The sequence below is a fragment of the Podarcis liolepis genome (genome assembly GCF_965112155.1).
Source record: "Podarcis liolepis genome assembly, contig: HAP1_SCAFFOLD_22, whole genome shotgun sequence".
Lineage (NCBI taxonomy): Eukaryota > Metazoa > Chordata > Lepidosauria > Squamata > Lacertidae > Podarcis > Podarcis liolepis.
This window is the reverse complement of record NW_028148947.1, coordinates 2,738,380-2,758,443: the sequence shown is the minus strand read 5'-3', so window position 1 is coordinate 2,758,443 and position 20,064 is coordinate 2,738,380.

The following is a 20,064-nucleotide window of genomic DNA, read 5'->3' as shown; positions in this document are numbered from 1 at the left end:
ACAACTTTTTTTGAAAAAAATCCCTAAGCCTCGCTGTCACAATTTCTGCTAAAAATCTGACGTTCTGCAATTCACTCAAAAATGTTGGCAAACTGTTGCGAGTGATCCCCTGAAATGTTTTTCGGTGGAAACAGCTGGGTTTTTATCATCGGAAACAGAATTAGGCCTGACGTCTGAACAACTTTTTTTGAAAAAATCCCTAAGCCGCGCGGTCACAATTTCTTGTAAAAATCTGACGTTCTGCAATTCACTCCAAAATGTTCGCCAACTGTTGCTAGTGATCCTCTGAAATGTTTTTCGGTGGAAACAGATGGGTTTTTATCATCGGAAACCGAATTAGTCCTTGACGTCCGATCAACTTTTTTTGAAAAAATCCCTAAGCCGCGCTGTCACGATTTCTTCTAAAAATCTGACGTTCTGCAATTCACTCAAAAATGTTGGCAAACTGTTGCAAGTGATCCCCTGAAAGGTTTTTCGGTGGAAACAGATGGGTTTTTATCATCGGAATAGAATTAGCCCTCGACGTCTGAACAACTTTTTTTGAAAAAATCCCTAAGCCGTGCTCTCACAATTTCTGCTAAAAATCTGACGTTCTGCAATTCACTCAAAAATGTTGGCAAACTGTTGCAAGTGATCCCCTGCAATGTTTTTCAGTGGAAACAGATGGGTTTTTATCATCGGAAACAGAATTAGCCGTCGACGTCTGAACACCTTTTTTTGAAAAAATCCGTAAGCCGCGCGGTCACAATTTCAGCAAAAATCTGACGTTCTGCAATTCACTCAAAAATGGTGCCAAACTGTTGCAAACGATTCCCTGAAATGTTTTTCGGTGGAAATAGATGGGTTTTTATCATCGGAAACAGAATTAGCCCTTGACGTCTGAACAACTTTTTTTGAAAAAATCCCTAAGCCGCCCGGTCACAATTTCTGCTAAAAATCTGACGTTCTGCAATTCACTCCAAAATGTTGGCAAACTGTTGCAAGTGATCCCCTGAAATGTTTTTCGGTGGAAATAGATGGGTTTTTATCATCGGAAACAGAATCAGCCCTCGACGTATGAACAACTTTTTTTGAAAAAAATCCCTAAGCCTCGCTGTCACAATTTCTGCTAAAAATCTGACGTTCTGCAATTCACTCAAAAATGTTGGCAAACTGTTGCGAGTGATCCCCTGAAATGTTTTTCGGTGGAAACAGCTGGGTTTTTATCATCGGAAACAGAATTAGCCCTTGACGTCTGAACAACTTTTTTTGAAAAAATCCCTAAGCCGCGCGGTCACAATTTCTTGTAAAAATCTGACGTTCCGCAATTCACTCCAAAATGTTCGCCAACTGTTGCTAGTGATCCTCTGAAATGTTTTTCGGTGGAAACAGATGGGTTTTTATCATCGGAAACCGAATTAGTCCTTGACGTCCGAACAACTTTTTTTGAAAAAATCCCTAAGCCGCGCTATCACGATTTCTTCTAAAAATCTGACGTTCTGCAATTCACTCAAAAATGTTGGCAAACTGTTGCAAGTGATCCCCTGAAATGTTTTTCAGTGGAAACAGATGGGTTTTTATCATCGGAAACAGAATTAGCCCTCGACGTCTGAACACCTTTTTTTGAAAAAATCCGTAAGCCGCGCGGTCACAATTTCAGCAAAAATCTGACGTTCTGCAATTCACTCAAAAATGGTGCCAAACTGTTACAAACGATCCACTGAAAGGTATTTTGCTGGAAACAGATGGGTTTTTATCATCGGAAACAGAATTAGCCCTCGACGTCTGAACAACTTTTTTTGAAAAAATCCCTAAGCCGCGCGGTCACAATTTCTGCTAAAAATCTGACGTTCTGCAATTCACTCAAAAATGTTGGCAAACTGTTGCAAGTGATCCCCTGCAATGTTTTTCAGTGGAAACAGATGGGTTTTTATCATCGGAAACAGAATTAGCCCTCGACGTCTGAACACCTTTTTTTGAATAAATCCGTAAGCCGCGGGGTCACAATTTCACCAAAAATCTGACGTTCTGCAATTCACTCAAAAATGGTGCCAAACTGTTGCAAACGATCCCCTGAAATGTTTTTCGGTGGAAATAGATGGGTTTTTATCATCGGAAACAGAATCAGCCCTCGACGTCTGAACAACTTTTTTTGAAAAAATCCCTAAGCCGCGCGGTCACAATTTCTGCTAAAAATCTGACGTTCTGCAATTCACTCCAAAATGTTGGCAAACTGTTGCAAGTGATCCCCTGAAATGTTTTTCGGTGGAAATAGATGGGTTTTTATCATCGGAAACAGAATCAGCCCTCGACGTATGAACAACTTTTTTTGAAAAAATCCCTAAGCCGCGCTGTCACGATTTCTTCTAAAAATCTGACGTTCTGCAATTCACTCAAAAATGTTGGCAAACTGTTGCAAGTGATCCCCTGAAAGGTTTTTCGGTGGAAACAGATGGGTTTTTATCATCGGAATAGAATTAGCCCTCGACGTCTGAACAACTTTTTTTGAAAAAATCCCTAAGCCGCGCGGTCACAATTTCTGCTAAAAATCTGACGTTCTGCAATTCACTCAAAAATGTTGGCAAACTGTTGCAAGTGATCCCCTGCAATGTTTTTCAGTGGAAACAGATGGGTTTTTATCATCGGAAACAGAATCAGCCCTCGACGTATGAACAACTTTTTTTGAAAAAATCCCTAAGCCGCGCTGTCACGATTTCTTCTAAAAATCTGACGTTCTGCAATTCACTCAAAAATGTTGGCAAACTGTTGCAAGTGATCCCCTGAAAGGTTTTTCGGTGGAAACAGATGGGTTTTTATCATCGGAATAGAATTAGCCCTCGACGTCTGAACAACTTTTTTTGAAAAAATCCCTAAGCCGCGCGGTCACAATTTCTGCTAAAAATCTGACGTTCTGCAATTCACTCAAAAATGTTGGCAAACTGTTGCAAGTGATCCCCTGCAATGTTTTTCAGTGGAAACAGATGAGTTTTTATCATCGGAAACAGAATCAGCCCTCGACGTCTGAACAACTTTTTTTGAAAAAATCCCTAAGCCGCGCTGTCACGATTTCTTCTAAAAATCTGACGTTCTGCAATTCACTCAAAAATGTTGGCAAACTGTTGCAAGTGATCCCCTGAAAGGTTTTTCGGTGGAAACAGATGGGTTTTTATCATCGGAATAGAATTAGCCCTCGACGTCTGAACAACTTTTTTTGAAAAAATCCCTAAGCCGCGCGGTCACAATTTCTGCTAAAAATCTGACGTTCTGCAATTCACTCAAAAATGTTGGCAAACTGTTGCAAGTGATCCCCTGCAATGTTTTTCAGTGGAAACAGATGGGTTTTTATCATCGGAAACAGAATTAGCCGTCGACGTCTGAACACCTTTTTTTGAAAAAATCCGTAAGCCGCGCGGTCACAATTTCAGCAAAAATCTGACGTTCTGCAATTCACTCAAAAATGGTGCCAAACTGTTGCAAACGATTCCCTGAAATGTTTTTCGGTGGAAATAGATGGGTTTTTATCATCGGAAACAGAATTAGCCCTTGACGTCTGAACAACTTTTTTTGAAAAAATCCCTAAGCCGCGCGGTCACAATTTCTGCTAAAAATCTGACGTTCTGCAATTCACTCCAAAATGTTGGCAAACTGTTGCAAGTGATCCCCTGAAATGTTTTTCGGTGGAAATAGATGGGTTTTTATCATCGGAAACAGAATCAGCCCTCGACGTATGAACAACTTTTTTTGAAAAAAATCCCTAAGCCTCGCTGTCACAATTTCTGCTAAAAATCTGACGTTCTGCAATTCACTCAAAAATGTTGGCAAACTGTTGCAAGTGATCCCCTGAAATGTTTTTCAGTGGAAACAGATGGGTTTTTATCATCGGAAACAGAATTAGCCCTCGACGTCTGAACAACTTTTTTTGAAAAAATCCCTAAGCCGCGCGGTCACAATTTCTTGTAAAAATCTGACGTTCCGCAATTCACTCCAAAATGTTCGCCAACTGTTGCTAGTGATCCTCTGAAATGTTTTTCGGTGGAAACAGATGGGTTTTTATCATCGGAAACCGAATTAGTCCTTGACGTCCGAACAACTTTTTTTGAAAAAATCCCTAAGCCGCGCTGTCACGATTTCTTCTAAAAATCTGACGTTCTGCAATTCACTCAAAAATGTTGGCAAACTGTTGCAAGTGATCCCCTGAAATGTTTTTCAGTGGAAACAGATGGGTTTTTATCATCGGAAACAGAATTAGCCCTCGACGTCTGAACACCTTTTTTTGAAAAAATCCGTAAGCCGCGCGGTCACAATTTCAGCAAAAATCTGACGTTCTGCAATTCACTCAAAAATGGTGCCAAACTGTTACAAACGATCCACTGAAAGGTATTTTGCTGGAAACAGATGGGTTTTTATCATCGGAAACAGAATTAGCCCTCGACGTCTGAACAACTTTTTTTGAAAAAATCCCTAAGCCGCGCGGTCACAATTTCTGCTAAAAATCTGACGTTCTGCAATTCACTCAAAAATGTTGGCAAACTGTTGCAAGTGATCCCCTGCAATGTTTTTCAGTGGAAACAGATGGGTTTTTATCATCGGAAACAGAATTAGCCCTCGACGTCTGAACACCTTTTTTTGAATAAATCCGTAAGCCGCGGGGTCACAATTTCACCAAAAATCTGACGTTCTGCAATTCACTCAAAAATGGTGCCAAACTGTTGCAAACGATCCCCTGAAATGTTTTTCGGTGGAAATAGATGGGTTTTTATCATCGGAAACAGAATCAGCCCTCGACGTCTGAACAACTTTTTTTGAAAAAATCCCTAAGCCGCGCGGTCACAATTTCTGCTAAAAATCTGACGTTCTGCAATTCACTCCAAAATGTTGGCAAACTGTTGCAAGTGATCCCCTGAAATGTTTTTCGGTGGAAATAGATGGGTTTTTATCATCGGAAACAGAATCAGCCCTCGACGTATGAACAACTTTTTTTGAAAATATCCCTAAGCCGCGCGGTCACAATTTCTTGTAAAAATCTGACGTTCTGCAATTCACTCCAAAATGTTCGCCAACTGTTGCTAGTGATCCTCTGAAATGTTTTTCGGTGGAAACAGATGGGTTTTTATCATCGGAAACCGAATTAGTCCTTGACGTCCGAACAACTTTTTTTGAAAAAATCCCTAAGCCGCACGGTCACAATTTCTGCTAAAAATCTGACGTTCTGCAATTCACTCATAAATGTTGTCAAACTGTTGCAAGTGATCCCCTGCAATGTTTTTCAGTGGAAACAGATGGGTTTTTATCATCGGAAACAGAATTAGCCCTCGACGTCTGAACACCTTTTTTTGAAAAAATCCGTAAGCAGCGCGGTCACAATTTCAGCAAAAATCTGACGTTCTGCAATTCACTCAAAAATGGTGCCAAACTGTTACAAACGATCCCCTGAAAGGTATTTTGGTGGAAACAGATGGGTTTTTATCATCGGAAACAGAATTAGCCCTCGACGTCTGAACAACTTTTTTTGAAAAAATCCCTAAGCCGCGCGGTCACAATTTCTGCTAAAAATCTGACGTTCTGCAATTCACTCCAAAATGTTCGCCAACTGTTGCTAGTGATCCTCTGAAATGTTTTTCGGTGGAAACAGATGGGTTTTTATCATCGGAAACCGAATTAGTCCTTGACGTCCGAACAACTTTTTTTGAAAAAATCCCTAAGCCGCGCTGTCACGATTTCTTCTAAAAATCTGACGTTCTGCAATTCACTCAAAAATGTTGGCAAACTGTTGCAAGTGATCCCCTGAAAGGTTTTTCGGTGGAAACAGATGGGTTTTTATCATCGGAATAGAATTAGCCCTCGACGTCTGAACAACTTTTTTTGAAAAAATCCCTAAGCCGCGCGGTCACAATTTCTGCTAAAAATCTGACGTTCTGCAATTCACTCAAAAATGTTGGCAAACTGTTGCAAGTGATCCCCTGCAATGTTTTTCAGTGGAAACAGATGGGTTTTTATCATCGGAAACAGAATTAGCCGTCGACGTCTGAACACCTTTTTTTGAAAAAATCCGTAAGCCGCGCGGTCACAATTTCAGCAAAAATCTGACGTTCTGCAATTCACTCAAAAATGGTGCCAAACTGTTGCAAACGATTCCCTGAAATGTTTTTCGGTGGAAATAGATGGGTTTTTATCATCGGAAACAGAATTAGCCCTTGACGTCTGAACAACTTTTTTTGAAAAAATCCCTAAGCTGCGCGGTCACAATTTCTGCTAAAAATCTGACGTTCTGCAATTCACTCCAAAATGTTGGCAAACTGTTGCAAGTGATCCCCTGAAATGTTTTTCGGTGGAAATAGATGGGTTTTTATCATCGGAAACAGAATCAGCCCTCGACGTATGAACAACTTTTTTTGAAAAAAATCCCTAAGCCTCGCTGTCACAATTTCTGCTAAAAATCTGACGTTCTGCAATTCACTCAAAAATGTTGGCAAACTGTTGCGAGTGATCCCCTGAAATGTTTTTCGGTGGAAACAGCTGGGTTTTTATCATCGGAAACAGAATTAGCCCTTGACGTCTGAACAACTTTTTTTGAAAAAATCCCTAAGCCGCGCGGTCACAATTTCTTGTAAAAATCTGACGTTCCGCAATTCACTCCAAAATGTTCGCCAACTGTTGCTAGTGATCCTCTGAAATGTTTTTCAGTGGAAACAGATGGGTTTTTATCATCGGAAACCGAATTAGTCCTTGACGTCCGAACAACTTTTTTTGAAAAAATCCCTAAGCCGCGCTGTCACGATTTCTTCTAAAAATCTGACGTTCTGCAATTCACTCAAAAATGTTGGCAAACTGTTGCAAGTGATCCCCTGAAATGTTTTTCAGTGGAAACAGATGGGTTTTTATCATCGGAAACAGAATTAGCCCTCGACGTCTGAACACCTTTTTTTGAAAAAATCCGTAAGCCGCGCGGTCACAATTTCAGCAAAAATCTGACGTTCTGCAATTCACTCAAAAATGGTGCCAAACTGTTACAAACGATCCACTGAAAGGTATTTTGCTGGAAACAGATGGGTTTTTATCATCGGAAACAGAATTAGCCCTCGACGTCTGAACAACTTTTTTTGAAAAAATCCCTAAGCCGCGCGGTCACAATTTCTGCTAAAAATCTGACGTTCTGCAATTCACTCAAAAATGTTGGCAAACTGTTGCAAGTGATCCCCTGCAATGTTTTTCAGTGGAAACAGATGGGTTTTTATCATCGGAAACAGAATTAGCCCTCGACGTCTGAACACCTTTTTTTGAATAAATCCGTAAGCCGCGGGGTCACAATTTCACCAAAAATCTGACGTTCTGCAATTCACTCAAAAATGGTGCCAAACTGTTGCAAACGATCCCCTGATATTTTTTTCGGTGGAAATAGATGGGTTTTTATCATCGGAAACAGAATCAGCCCTCGACGTCTGAACAACTTTTTTTGAAAAAATCCCTAAGCCGCGCGGTCACAATTTCTGCTAAAAATCTGACGTTCTGCAATTCACTCCAAAATGTTGGCAAACTGTTGCAAGTGATCCCCTGAAATGTTTTTCGGTGGAAATAGATGGGTTTTTATCATCGGAAACAGAATCAGCCCTCGACGTATGAACAACTTTTTTTGAAAAAATCCCTAAGCCGCGCGGTCACGATTTCTGCTAAAAATCTGACGTTCTGCAATTCACTCAAAAATGTTGGCAAACTGTTGCAAGTGATCCCCTGCAATGTTTTTCAGTGGAAACAGATGAGTTTTTATCATCGGAAACAGAATCAGCCCTCGACGTCTGAACAATTTTTTTTGAAAAAATCCCTAAGCCGTGCGGTCACAATTTCTGCTAAAAATCTGACGTTCTGCAATTCACTCAAAAATGTTGGCAAACTGTTGCGAGTGATCCCCTGAAATGTTTTTCGGTGGAAACAGATGGGTTTTTATCATCGGAAACAGAATTAGCCCTCGACGTCTGAACGACTTTTTTTGAAAAAATCCCTAAGCCGCGCGGTCACAATTTCTGCTAAAAATCTGACGTTCTGCAATTCACTCCAAAATGATCGCGAACTGTTGCAAGTGATCCTCTGAAATGTTTTTCGGTGGAAACAGATGGGTTTTTATCATCGGAAACCGAATTAGTCCTTGACGTCCGAACAACTTTTTTTTAAAAAAAATCCCTAAGCCGCGCTGTCACGATTTCTTCTAAAAATCTGACGTTCTGCAATTCACTCAAAAATGTTGGCAAACTGTTGCAAGTGATCCCCTGAAAGGTTTTTCGGTGGAAACAGATGGGTTTTTATCATCGGAATAGAATTAGCCCTCGACGTCTGAACAACTTTTTTTGAAAAAATCCCTAAGCCGCGCGGTCACAATTTCTGCTAAAAATCTGACGTTCTGCAATTCACTCAAAAATGTTGGCAAACTGTTGCAAGTGATCCCCTGCAATGTTTTTCAGTGGAAACAGATGGGTTTTTATCATCGGAAACAGAATTAGCCGTCGACGTCTGAACACCTTTTTTTGAAAAAATCCGTAAGCCGCGCGGTCACAATTTCAGCAAAAATCTGACGTTCTGCAATTCACTCAAAAATGGTGCCAAACTGTTGCAAACGATTCCCTGAAATGTTTTTCGGTGGAAATAGATGGGTTTTTATCATCGGAAACAGAATTAGCCCTTGACGTCTGAACAACTTTTTTTGAAAAAATCCCTAAGCCGCGCGGTCACAATTTCTGCTAAAAATCTGACGTTCTGCAATTCACTCCAAAATGTTGGCAAACTGTTGCAAGTGATCCCCTGAAATGTTTTTCGGTGGAAATAGATGGGTTTTTATCATCGGAAACAGAATCAGCCCTCGACGTATGAACAACTTTTTTTGAAAAAAATCCCTAAGCCTCGCTGTCACAATTTCTGCTAAAAATCTGACGTTCTGCAATTCACTCAAAAATGTTGGCAAACTGTTGCGAGTGATCCCCTGAAATGTTTTTCGGTGGAAACAGCTGGGTTTTTATCATCGGAAACAGAATTAGGCCTGACGTCTGAACAACTTTTTTTGAAAAAATCCCTAAGCCGCGCGGTCACAATTTCTTGTAAAAATCTGACGTTCTGCAATTCACTCCAAAATGTTCGCCAACTGTTGCTAGTGATCCTCTGAAATGTTTTTCGGTGGAAACAGATGGGTTTTTATCATCGGAAACCGAATTAGTCCTTGACGTCCGAACAACTTTTTTTGAAAAAATCCCTAAGCCGCGCTGTCACGATTTCTTCTAAAAATCTGACGTTCTGCAATTCACTCAAAAATGTTGGCAAACTGTTGCAAGTGATCCCCTGAAAGGTTTTTCGGTGGAAACAGATGGGTTTTTATCATCGGAATAGAATTAGCCCTCGACGTCTGAACAACTTTTTTTGAAAAAATCCCTAAGCCGCGCTCTCACAATTTCTGCTAAAAATCTGACGTTCTGCAATTCACTCAAAAATGTTGGCAAACTGTTGCAAGTGATCCCCTGCAATGTTTTTCAGTGGAAACAGATGGGTTTTTATCATCGGAAACAGAATTAGCCGTCGACGTCTGAACACCTTTTTTTGAAAAAATCCGTAAGCCGCGCGGTCACAATTTCAGCAAAAATCTGACGTTCTGCAATTCACTCAAAAATGGTGCCAAACTGTTGCAAACGATTCCCTGAAATGTTTTTCGGTGGAAATAGATGGGTTTTTATCATCGGAAACAGAATTAGCCCTTGACGTCTGAACAACTTTTTTTGAAAAAATCCCTAAGCCGCGCGGTCACAATTTCTGCTAAAAATCTGACGTTCTGCAATTCACTCCAAAATGTTGGCAAACTGTTGCAAGTGATCCCCTGAAATGTTTTTCGGTGGAAATAGATGGGTTTTTATCATCGGAAACAGAATCAGCCCTCGACGTATGAACAACTTTTTTTGAAAAAAATCCCTAAGCCTCGCTGTCACAATTTCTGCTAAAAATCTGACGTTCTGCAATTCACTCAAAAATGTTGGCAAACTGTTGCGAGTGATCCCCTGAAATGTTTTTCGGTGGAAACAGCTGGGTTTTTATCATCGGAAACAGAATTAGCCCTTGACGTCTGAACAACTTTTTTTGAAAAAATCCCTAAGCCGCGCGGTCACAATTTCTTGTAAAAATCTGACGTTCCGCAATTCACTCCAAAATGTTCGCCAACTGTTGCTAGTGATCCTCTGAAATGTTTTTCGGTGGAAACAGATGGGTTTTTATCATCGGAAACCGAATTAGTCCTTGACGTCCGAACAACTTTTTTTGAAAAAATCCCTAAGCCGCGCTGTCACGATTTCTTCTAAAAATCTGACGTTCTGCAATTCACTCAAAAATGTTGGCAAACTGTTGCAAGTGATCCCCTGAAATGTTTTTCAGTGGAAACAGATGGGTTTTTATCATCGGAAACAGAATTAGCCCTCGACGTCTGAACACCTTTTTTTGAAAAAATCCGTAAGCCGGTCACAATTTCAGCAAAAATCTGACGTTCTGCAATTCACTCAAAAATGGTGCCAAACTGTTGCAAACGATTCCCTGAAATGTTTTTCGGTGGAAATAGATGGGTTTTTATCATCGGAAACAGAATTAGCCCTTGACGTCTGAACAACTTTTTTTGAAAAAATCCCTAAGCCGCGCGGTCACAATTTCTGCTAAAAATCTGACGTTCTGCAATTCACTCCAAAATGTTGGCAAACTGTTGCAAGTGATCCCCTGAAATGTTTTTCGGTGGAAATAGATGGGTTTTTATCATCGGAAACAGAATCAGCCCTCGACGTATGAACAACTTTTTTTGAAAAAAATCCCTAAGCCTCGCTGTCACAATTTCTGCTAAAAATCTGACGTTCTGCAATTCACTCAAAAATGTTGGCAAACTGTTGCGAGTGATCCCCTGAAATGTTTTTCGGTGGAAACAGCTGGGTTTTTATCATCGGAAACAGAATTAGGCCTGACGTCTGAACAACTTTTTTTGAAAAAATCCCTAAGCCGCGCGGTCACAATTTCTTGTAAAAATCTGACGTTCTGCAATTCACTCCAAAATGTTCGCCAACTGTTGCTAGTGATCCTCTGAAATGTTTTTCGGTGGAAACAGATGGGTTTTTATCATCGGAAACCGAATTAGTCCTTGACGTCCGAACAACTTTTTTTGAAAAAATCCCTAAGCCGCGCTGTCACGATTTCTTCTAAAAATCTGACGTTCTGCAATTCACTCAAAAATGTTGGCAAACTGTTGCAAGTGATCCCCTGAAAGGTTTTTCGGTGGAAACAGATGGGTTTTTATCATCGGAATAGAATTAGCCCTCGACGTCTGAACAACTTTTTTTGAAAAAATCCCTAAGCCGCGCTCTCACAATTTCTGCTAAAAATCTGACGTTCTGCAATTCACTCAAAAATGTTGGCAAACTGTTGCAAGTGAACCCCTGCAATGTTTTTCAGTGGAAACAGATGGGTTTTTATCATCGGAAACAGAATTAGCCGTCGACGTCTGAACACCTTTTTTTGAAAAAATCCGTAAGCCGCGCGGTCACAATTTCAGCAAAAATCTGACGTTCTGCAATTCACTCAAAAATGGTGCCAAACTGTTGCAAACGATTCCCTGAAATGTTTTTCGGTGGAAATAGATGGGTTTTTATCATCGGAAACAGAATTAGCCCTTGACGTCTGAACAACTTTTTTTGAAAAAATCCCTAAGCCGCGCGGTCACAATTTCTGCTAAAAATCTGACGTTCTGCAATTCACTCCAAAATGTTGGCAAACTGTTGCAAGTGATCCCCTGAAATGTTTTTCGGTGGAAATAGATGGGTTTTTATCATCGGAAACAGAATCAGCCCTCGACGTATGAACAACTTTTTTTGAAAAAAATCCCTAAGCCTCGCTGTCACAATTTCTGCTAAAAATCTGACGTTCTGCAATTCACTCAAAAATGTTGGCAAACTGTTGCGAGTGATCCCCTGAAATGTTTTTCGGTGGAAACAGCTGGGTTTTTATCATCGGAAACAGAATTAGCCCTTGACGTCTGAACAACTTTTTTTGAAAAAATCCCTAAGCCGCGCGGTCACAATTTCTTGTAAAAATCTGACGTTCCGCAATTCACTCCAAAATGTTCGCCAACTGTTGCTAGTGATCCTCTGAAATGTTTTTCGGTGGAAACAGATGGGTTTTTATCATCGGAAACCGAATTAGTCCTTGACGTCCGAACAACTTTTTTTGAAAAAATCCCTAAGCCGCGCTGTCACGATTTCTTCTAAAAATCTGACGTTCTGCAATTCACTCAAAAATGTTGGCAAACTGTTGCAAGTGATCCCCTGAAATGTTTTTCAGTGGAAACAGATGGGTTTTTATCATCGGAAACAGAATTAGCCCTCGACGTCTGAACACCTTTTTTTGAAAAAATCCGTAAGCCGCGCGGTCACAATTTCAGCAAAAATCTGACGTTCTGCAATTCACTCAAAAATGGTGCCAAACTGTTACAAACGATCCACTGAAAGGTATTTTGCTGGAAACAGATGGGTTTTTATCATCGGAAACAGAATTAGCCCTCGACGTCTGAACAACTTTTTTTGAAAAAATCCCTAAGCCGCGCGGTCACAATTTCTGCTAAAAATCTGACGTTCTGCAATTCACTCAAAAATGTTGGCAAACTGTTGCAAGTGATCCCCTGCAATGTTTTTCAGTGGAAACAGATGGGTTTTTATCATCGGAAACAGAATTAGCCCTCGACGTCTGAACACCTTTTTTTGAATAAATCCGTAAGCCGCGGGGTCACAATTTCACCAAAAATCTGACGTTCTGCAATTCACTCAAAAATGGTGCCAAACTGTTGCAAACGATCCCCTGAAATGTTTTTCGGTGGAAATAGATGGGTTTTTATCATCGGAAACAGAATCAGCCCTCGACGTCTGAACAACTTTTTTTGAAAAAATCCCTAAGCCGCGCGGTCACAATTTCTGCTAAAAATCTGACGTTCTGCAATTCACTCCAAAATGTTGGCAAACTGTTGCAAGTGATCCCCTGAAATGTTTTTCGGTGGAAATAGATGGGTTTTTATCATCGGAAACAGAAACAGCCCTCGACGTATGAACAACTTTTTTTGAAAAAATCCCTAAGCCGCGCGGTCACGATTTCTGCTAAAAATCTGACGTTCTGCAATTCACTCAAAAATGTTGGCAAACTGTTGCAAGTGATCCCCTGCAATGTTTTTCAGTGGAAACAGATGAGTTTTTATCATCGGAAACAGAATCAGCCCTCGACGTCTGAACAACTTTTTTTGAAAAAATCCCTAAGCCGCGCTGTCACGATTTCTTCTAAAAATCTGACGTTCTGCAATTCACTCAAAAATGTTGGCAAACTGTTGCAAGTGATCCCCTGAAAGGTTTTTCGGTGGAAACAGATGGGTTTTTATCATCGGAATAGAATTAGCCCTCGACGTCTGAACAACTTTTTTTGAAAAAATCCCTAAGCCGCGCGGTCACAATTTCTGCTAAAAATCTGACGTTCTGCAATTCACTCAAAAATGTTGGCAAACTGTTGCAAGTGATCCCCTGCAATGTTTTTCAGTGGAAACAGATGGGTTTTTATCATCGGAAACAGAATCAGCCCTCGACGTATGAACAACTTTTTTTGAAAAAATCCCTAAGCCGCGCTGTCACGATTTCTTCTAAAAATCTGACGTTCTGCAATTCACTCAAAAATGTTGGCAAACTGTTGCAAGTGATCCCCTGAAAGGTTTTTCGGTGGAAACAGATGGGTTTTTATCATCGGAATAGAATTAGCCCTCGACGTCTGAACAACTTTTTTTGAAAAAATCCCTAAGCCGCGCGGTCACAATTTCTGCTAAAAATCTGACGTTCTGCAATTCACTCAAAAATGTTGGCAAACAGTTGCAAGTGATCCCCTGCAATGTTTTTCAGTGGAAACAGATGAGTTTTTATCATCGGAAACAGAATCAGCCCTCGACGTCTGAACAACTTTTTTTGAAAAAATCCCTAAGCCGCGCTGTCACGATTTCTTCTAAAAATCTGACGTTCTGCAATTCACTCAAAAATGTTGGCAAACTGTTGCAAGTGATCCCCTGAAAGGTTTTTCGGTGGAAACAGATGGGTTTTTATCATCGGAATAGAATTAGCCCTCGACGTCTGAACAACTTTTTTTGAAAAAATCCCTAAGCCGCGCGGTCACAATTTCTGCTAAAAATCTGACGTTCTGCAATTCACTCAAAAATGTTGGCAAACTGTTGCAAGTGATCCCCTGCAATGTTTTTCAGTGGAAACAGATGGGTTTTTATCATCGGAAACAGAATTAGCCGTCGACGTCTGAACACCTTTTTTTGAAAAAATCCGTAAGCCGCGCGGTCACAATTTCAGCAAAAATCTGACGTTCTGCAATTCACTCAAAAATGGTGCCAAACTGTTGCAAGTGATCCCCTGAAATGTTTTTCGGTGGAAATAGATGGGTTTTTATCATCGGAAACAGAATCAGCCCTCGACGTATGAACAACTTTTTTTGAAAAAAATCCCTAAGCCTCGCTGTCACAATTTCTGCTAAAAATCTGACGTTCTGCAATTCACTCAAAAATGTTGGCAAACTGTTGCGAGTGATCCCCTGAAATGTTTTTCGGTGGAAACAGCTGGGTTTTTATCATCGGAAACAGAATTAGCCCTTGACGTCTGAACAACTTTTTTTGAAAAAATCCCTAAGCCGCGCGGTCACAATTTCTTGTAAAAATCTGACGTTCCGCAATTCACTCCAAAATGTTCGCCAACTGTTGCTAGTGATCCTCTGAAATGTTTTTCGGTGGAAACAGATGGGTTTTTATCATCGGAAACCGAATTAGTCCTTGACGTCTGAACAACTTTTTTTGAAAAAATCCCTAAGCCGCGCTGTCACGATTTCTTCTAAAAATCTGACGTTCTGCAATTCACTCAAAAATGTTGGCAAACTGTTGCAAGTGATCCCCTGAAATGTTTTTCAGTGGAAACAGATGGGTTTTTATCATCGGAAACAGAATTAGCCCTCGACGTCTGAACACCTTTTTTTGAAAAAATCCGTAAGCCACGCGGTCACAATTTCAGCAAAAATCTGACGTTCTGCAATTCACTCAAAAATGGTGCCAAACTGTTACAAACGATCCACTGAAAGGTATTTTGCTGGAAACAGATGGGTTTTTATCATCGGAAACAGAATTAGCCCTCGACGTCTGAACAACTTTTTTTGAAAAAATCCCTAAGCCGCGCGGTCACAATTTCTGCTAAAAATCTGACGTTCTGCAATTCACTCAAAAATGTTGGCAAACTGTTGCAAGTGATCCCCTGCAATGTTTTTCAGTGGAAACAGATGGGTTTTTATCATCGGAAACAGAATTAGCCCTCGACGTCTGAACACCTTTTTTTGAATAAATCCGTAAGCCGCGGAGTCACAATTTCACCAAAAATCTGACGTTCTGCAATTCACTCAAAAATGGTGCCAAACTGTTGCAAACGATCCCCTGAAATGTTTTTCGGTGGAAATAGATGGGTTTTTATCATCGGAAACAGAATCAGCCCTCGACGTCTGAACAACTTTTTTTGAAAAAATCCCTAAGCCGCGCGGTCACAATTTCTGCTAAAAATCTGACGTTCTGCAATTCACTCCAAAATGTTGGCAAACTGTTGCAAGTGATCCCCTGAAATGTTTTTCGGTGGAAATAGATGGGTTTTTATCATCGGAAACAGAATCAGCCCTCGACGTATGAACAACTTTTTTTGAAAATATCCCTAAGCCGCGCGGTCACAATTTCTGCTAAAAATCTGACGTTCTGCAATTCACTCCAAAATGTTCGCCAACTGTTGCTAGTGATCCTCTGAAATGTTTTTCGGTGGAAATAGATGGGTTTTTATCATCGGAAACAGAATCAGCCCTCGACGTATGAACAACTTTTTTTGAAAAAATCCCTAAGCCGCGCGGTCACGATTTCTGCTAAAAATGTGACGTTCTGCAATTCACTCAAAAATGTTGGCAAACTGTTGCAAGTGATCCCCTGCAATGTTTTTCAGTGGAAACAGATGAGTTTTTATCATCGGAAACAGAATCAGCCCTCGACGTCTGAACAACTTTTTTTGAAAAAATCCCTAAGCCGCGCGGTCACAATTTCTGCTAAAAATCTGACGTTCTGCAATTCACTCATAAATGTTGTCAAACTGTTGCAAGTGATCCCGTGCAATGTTTTTCAGTGGAAACAGATGGGTTTTTATCATCGGAAACAGAATTAGCCCTCGACGTCTGAACACCTTTTTTTGAAAAAATCCGTAAGTAGCGCGGTCACAATTTCAGCAAAAATCTGACGTTCTGCAATTCACTCAAAAATGGTGCCAAACTGTTGCAAACGATCCCCTGAAAGGTATTTTGGTGGAAACAGATGTGTTTTTATCATCGGAAACAGAATTAGCCCTCAACGTCTGAACTAATTTTTTTGAAAAAATCCCTAAGCCGCGTGGTCACAATTTCTGCTAAAAATCTGACGTTCTGCAATTCACTCAAAAATGTTGGCAAACTGTTGCAACTGATCCCCTGAAATGTTTTTCAGTGGAAACAGATGGGTTTTTATCATCGGAAACAGAATTAGCCCTCGACGTCTGAACAACTTTTTTTGTAAAAATCCGTAAGGCGCGCGGTCACAATTTCTTGTAAAAACCTGACGTTCTGCAATTCACTCCAAAATGTTCGCGAACTGTTGCAAGTGATCACCTGAAATGTTTTTCGGTGGAAACAGATGGGTTTTTATCATCGGAAACAGAATCAGCGCTCGACGTCTGAAAAACTTTTTTTGAAAAAATCCCTAAGCCGCGCGGTCACAATTTCTGCTAAAAATTTGACGTTCTGCAATTCACTCAAAAATGTTGGCAAACTGTTTCAAGTGATTTTCTGAAATGTTTTTCGGTGGAAACAGATGGGTTTTTATCATCGGAAACAGAATTAGCCCTCAACGTCTGAACAACTTTTTTTGAAAAAATCCCGAAGCCGCGCGGTCACAATTTCCTGTAAAAATCTGACGTTCTGTAATTCACTCCAAAATGTTCGCGAACTGTTGCAAGTGATCTTCTGAAATGTTTTTCGGTGGAAACAGATGGGTTTTTATCATCGGAAACCGAATTAGTCCTTGACGTCCGAACAACTTTTTTTGAAAAAATCCCTAAGCCGCGCGGTCACAATTTCTTCTAAAAATCTGACGTTCTGCAATTCACTCAAAAATGTTGGCAAACTGTTGCAAGTGATCCCCTGAAAGGTTTTTCGGTGGAAACAGATGGGTTTTTATCATTGGAATAGAATTAGCCCTCGACGTCTGAACAACTTTTTTTGAAAAAATCCCTAAGCCGCGCGGTCACAATTTCTGCTAAAAATCTGACGTTCTGCAATTCACTCATAAATGTTGTCAAACTGTTGCAAGTGATCCCCTGCAATGTTTTTCAGTGGAAACAGATGGGTTTTTATCATCGGAAACAGAATTAGCCCTCGACGTCTGAACACCTTTTTTTGAAAAAATCCGTAAGTAGCGCGGTCACAATTTCAGCAAAAATCTGACGTTCTGCAATTCACTCAAAAATGGTGCCAAACTGTTGCAAACGATCCCCTGAAAGGTATTTTGGTGGAAACAGATGTGTTTTTATCATCGGAAACAGAATTAGCCCTCAACGTCTGAACTAATTTTTTTGAAAAAATCCCTAAGCCGCGTGGTCACAATTTCTGCTAAAAATCTGACGTTCTGCAATTCACTCAAAAATGTTGGCAAACTGTTGCAACTGATCCCCTGAAATGTTTTTCAGTGGAAACAGATGGGTTTTTATCATCGGAAACAGAATTAGCCCTCGACGTCTGAACAACTTTTTTTGTAAAAATCCGTAAGGCGCGCGGTCACAATTTCTTGTAAAAATCTGACGTTCTGCAATTCACTCCAAAATGTTCGCGAACTGTTGCAAGTGATCACCTGAAATGTTTTTCGGTGGAAACAGATGGGTTTTTATCATCGGAAACAGAATCAGCGCTCGACGTCTGAAAAACTTTTTTTGAAAAAATCCCTAAGCCGCGCGGTCACAATTTCTGCTAAAAATTTGACGTTCTGCAATTCACTCAAAAATGTTGGCAAACTGTTTCAAGTGATTTTCTGAAATGTTTTTCGGTGGAAACAGATGGGTTTTTATCATCGGAAACAGAATTAGCCCTCAACGTCTGAACAACTTTTTTTGAAAAAATCCCGAAGCCGCGCGGTCACAATTTCCTGTAAAAATCTGACGTTCTGTAATTCACTCCAAAATGTTCGCGAACTGTTGCAAGTGATCTTCTGAAATGTTTTTCGGTGGAAACAGATGGGTTTTTATCATCGGAAACCGAATTAGTCCTTGACGTCCGAACAACTTTTTTTGAAAAAATCCCTAAGCCGCGCGGTCACAATTTCTTCTAAAAATCTGACGTTCTGCAATTCACTCAAAAATGTTGGCAAACTGTTGCAAGTGATCCCCTGAAAGGTTTTTCGGTGGAAACAGATGGGTTTTTATCATTGGAATAGAATTAGCCCTCGACGTCTGAACAACTTTTTTTGAAAAAATCCCTAAGCCGCGCGGTCACAATTTCTGCTAAAAATCTGACGTTCTGCAATTCACTCATAAATGTTGTCAAACTGTTGCAAGTGATCCCCTGCAATGTTTTTCAGTGGAAACAGATGGGTTTTTATCATCGGAAACAGAATTAGCCCTCGACGTCTGAACACCTTTTTTTGAAAAAATCCGTAAGTAGCGCGGTCACAATTTCAGCAAAAATCTGACGTTCTGCAATTCACTCAAAAATGGTGCCAAACTGTTGCAAACGATCCCCTGAAAGGTATTTTGGTGGAAACAGATGTGTTTTTATCATCGGAAACAGAATTAGCCCTCAACGTCTGAACTAATTTTTTTGAAAAAATCCCTAAGCCGCGTGGTCACAATTTCTGCTAAAAATCTGACGTTCTGCAATTCACTCAAAAATGTTGGCAAACTGTTGCAACTGATCCCCTGAAATGTTTTTCAGTGGAAACAGATGGGTTTTTATCATCGGAAACAGAATTAGCCCTCGACGTCTGAACAACTTTTTTTGTAAAAATCCGTAAGGCGCGCGGTCACAATTTCTTGTAAAAATCTGACGTTCTGCAATTCACTCCAAAATGTTCGCGAACTGTTGCAAGTGATCACCTGAAATGTTTTTCGGTGGAAACAGATGGGTTTTTATCATCGGAAACAGAATCAGCGCTCGACGTCTGAAAAACTTTTTTTGAAAAAATCCCTAAGCCGCGCGGTCACAATTTCTGCTAAAAATTTGACGTTCTGCAATTCACTCAAAAATGTTGGCAAACTGTTTCAAGTGATTTTCTGAAATGTTTTTCGGTGGAAACAGATGGGTTTTTATCATCGGAAACAGAATTAGCCCTCAACGTCTGAACAACTTTTTTTGAAAAAATCCCGAAGCCGCGCGGTCACAATTTCCTGTAAAAATCTGACGTTCTGTAATTCACTCCAAAATGTTCGCGAACTGTTGCAATTGATCTTCTGAAATGTTTTTCGGTGGAAACAGATGGGTTTTTATCATCGGAAACAGAATTAGTCCTTGACGTCTGAACAACATTTTTTGAAAAAATCCCTAAGCCGCGCGGTCACGATTTCTGCTAAAAATCTGACGTTCTGCAATTCACTCAAAAATGTTGGCAAACTGTTGCAAGTGATCCCCTGAAAGGTTTTTCGGTGGAAACAGATGGGTTTTTATCATCGGAACAGAATTAGCCCTCGACGTCTGAACAACTTTTTTTGAAAAAATTCCTAAGCCGCGCGGTCACGATTTCTGCTAAAAATCTGACGTTCTGCAATTCACTCAAAAATGTTGGCAAACTGTTTCAAGTGATCCCCTGCAATGTTTTTCAGTGGAAACAGATGAATTTTTTTCATCGGAAACAGAATCAGCCCTCGACGTCTGAACAACTTTTTTGGAAAAAATCCCTAAGCCGTGCGGTCACAATTTCTGCTAAAAATCTGACGTTCTGCAATTCACTCAAAAATGTTGGCAAACTGT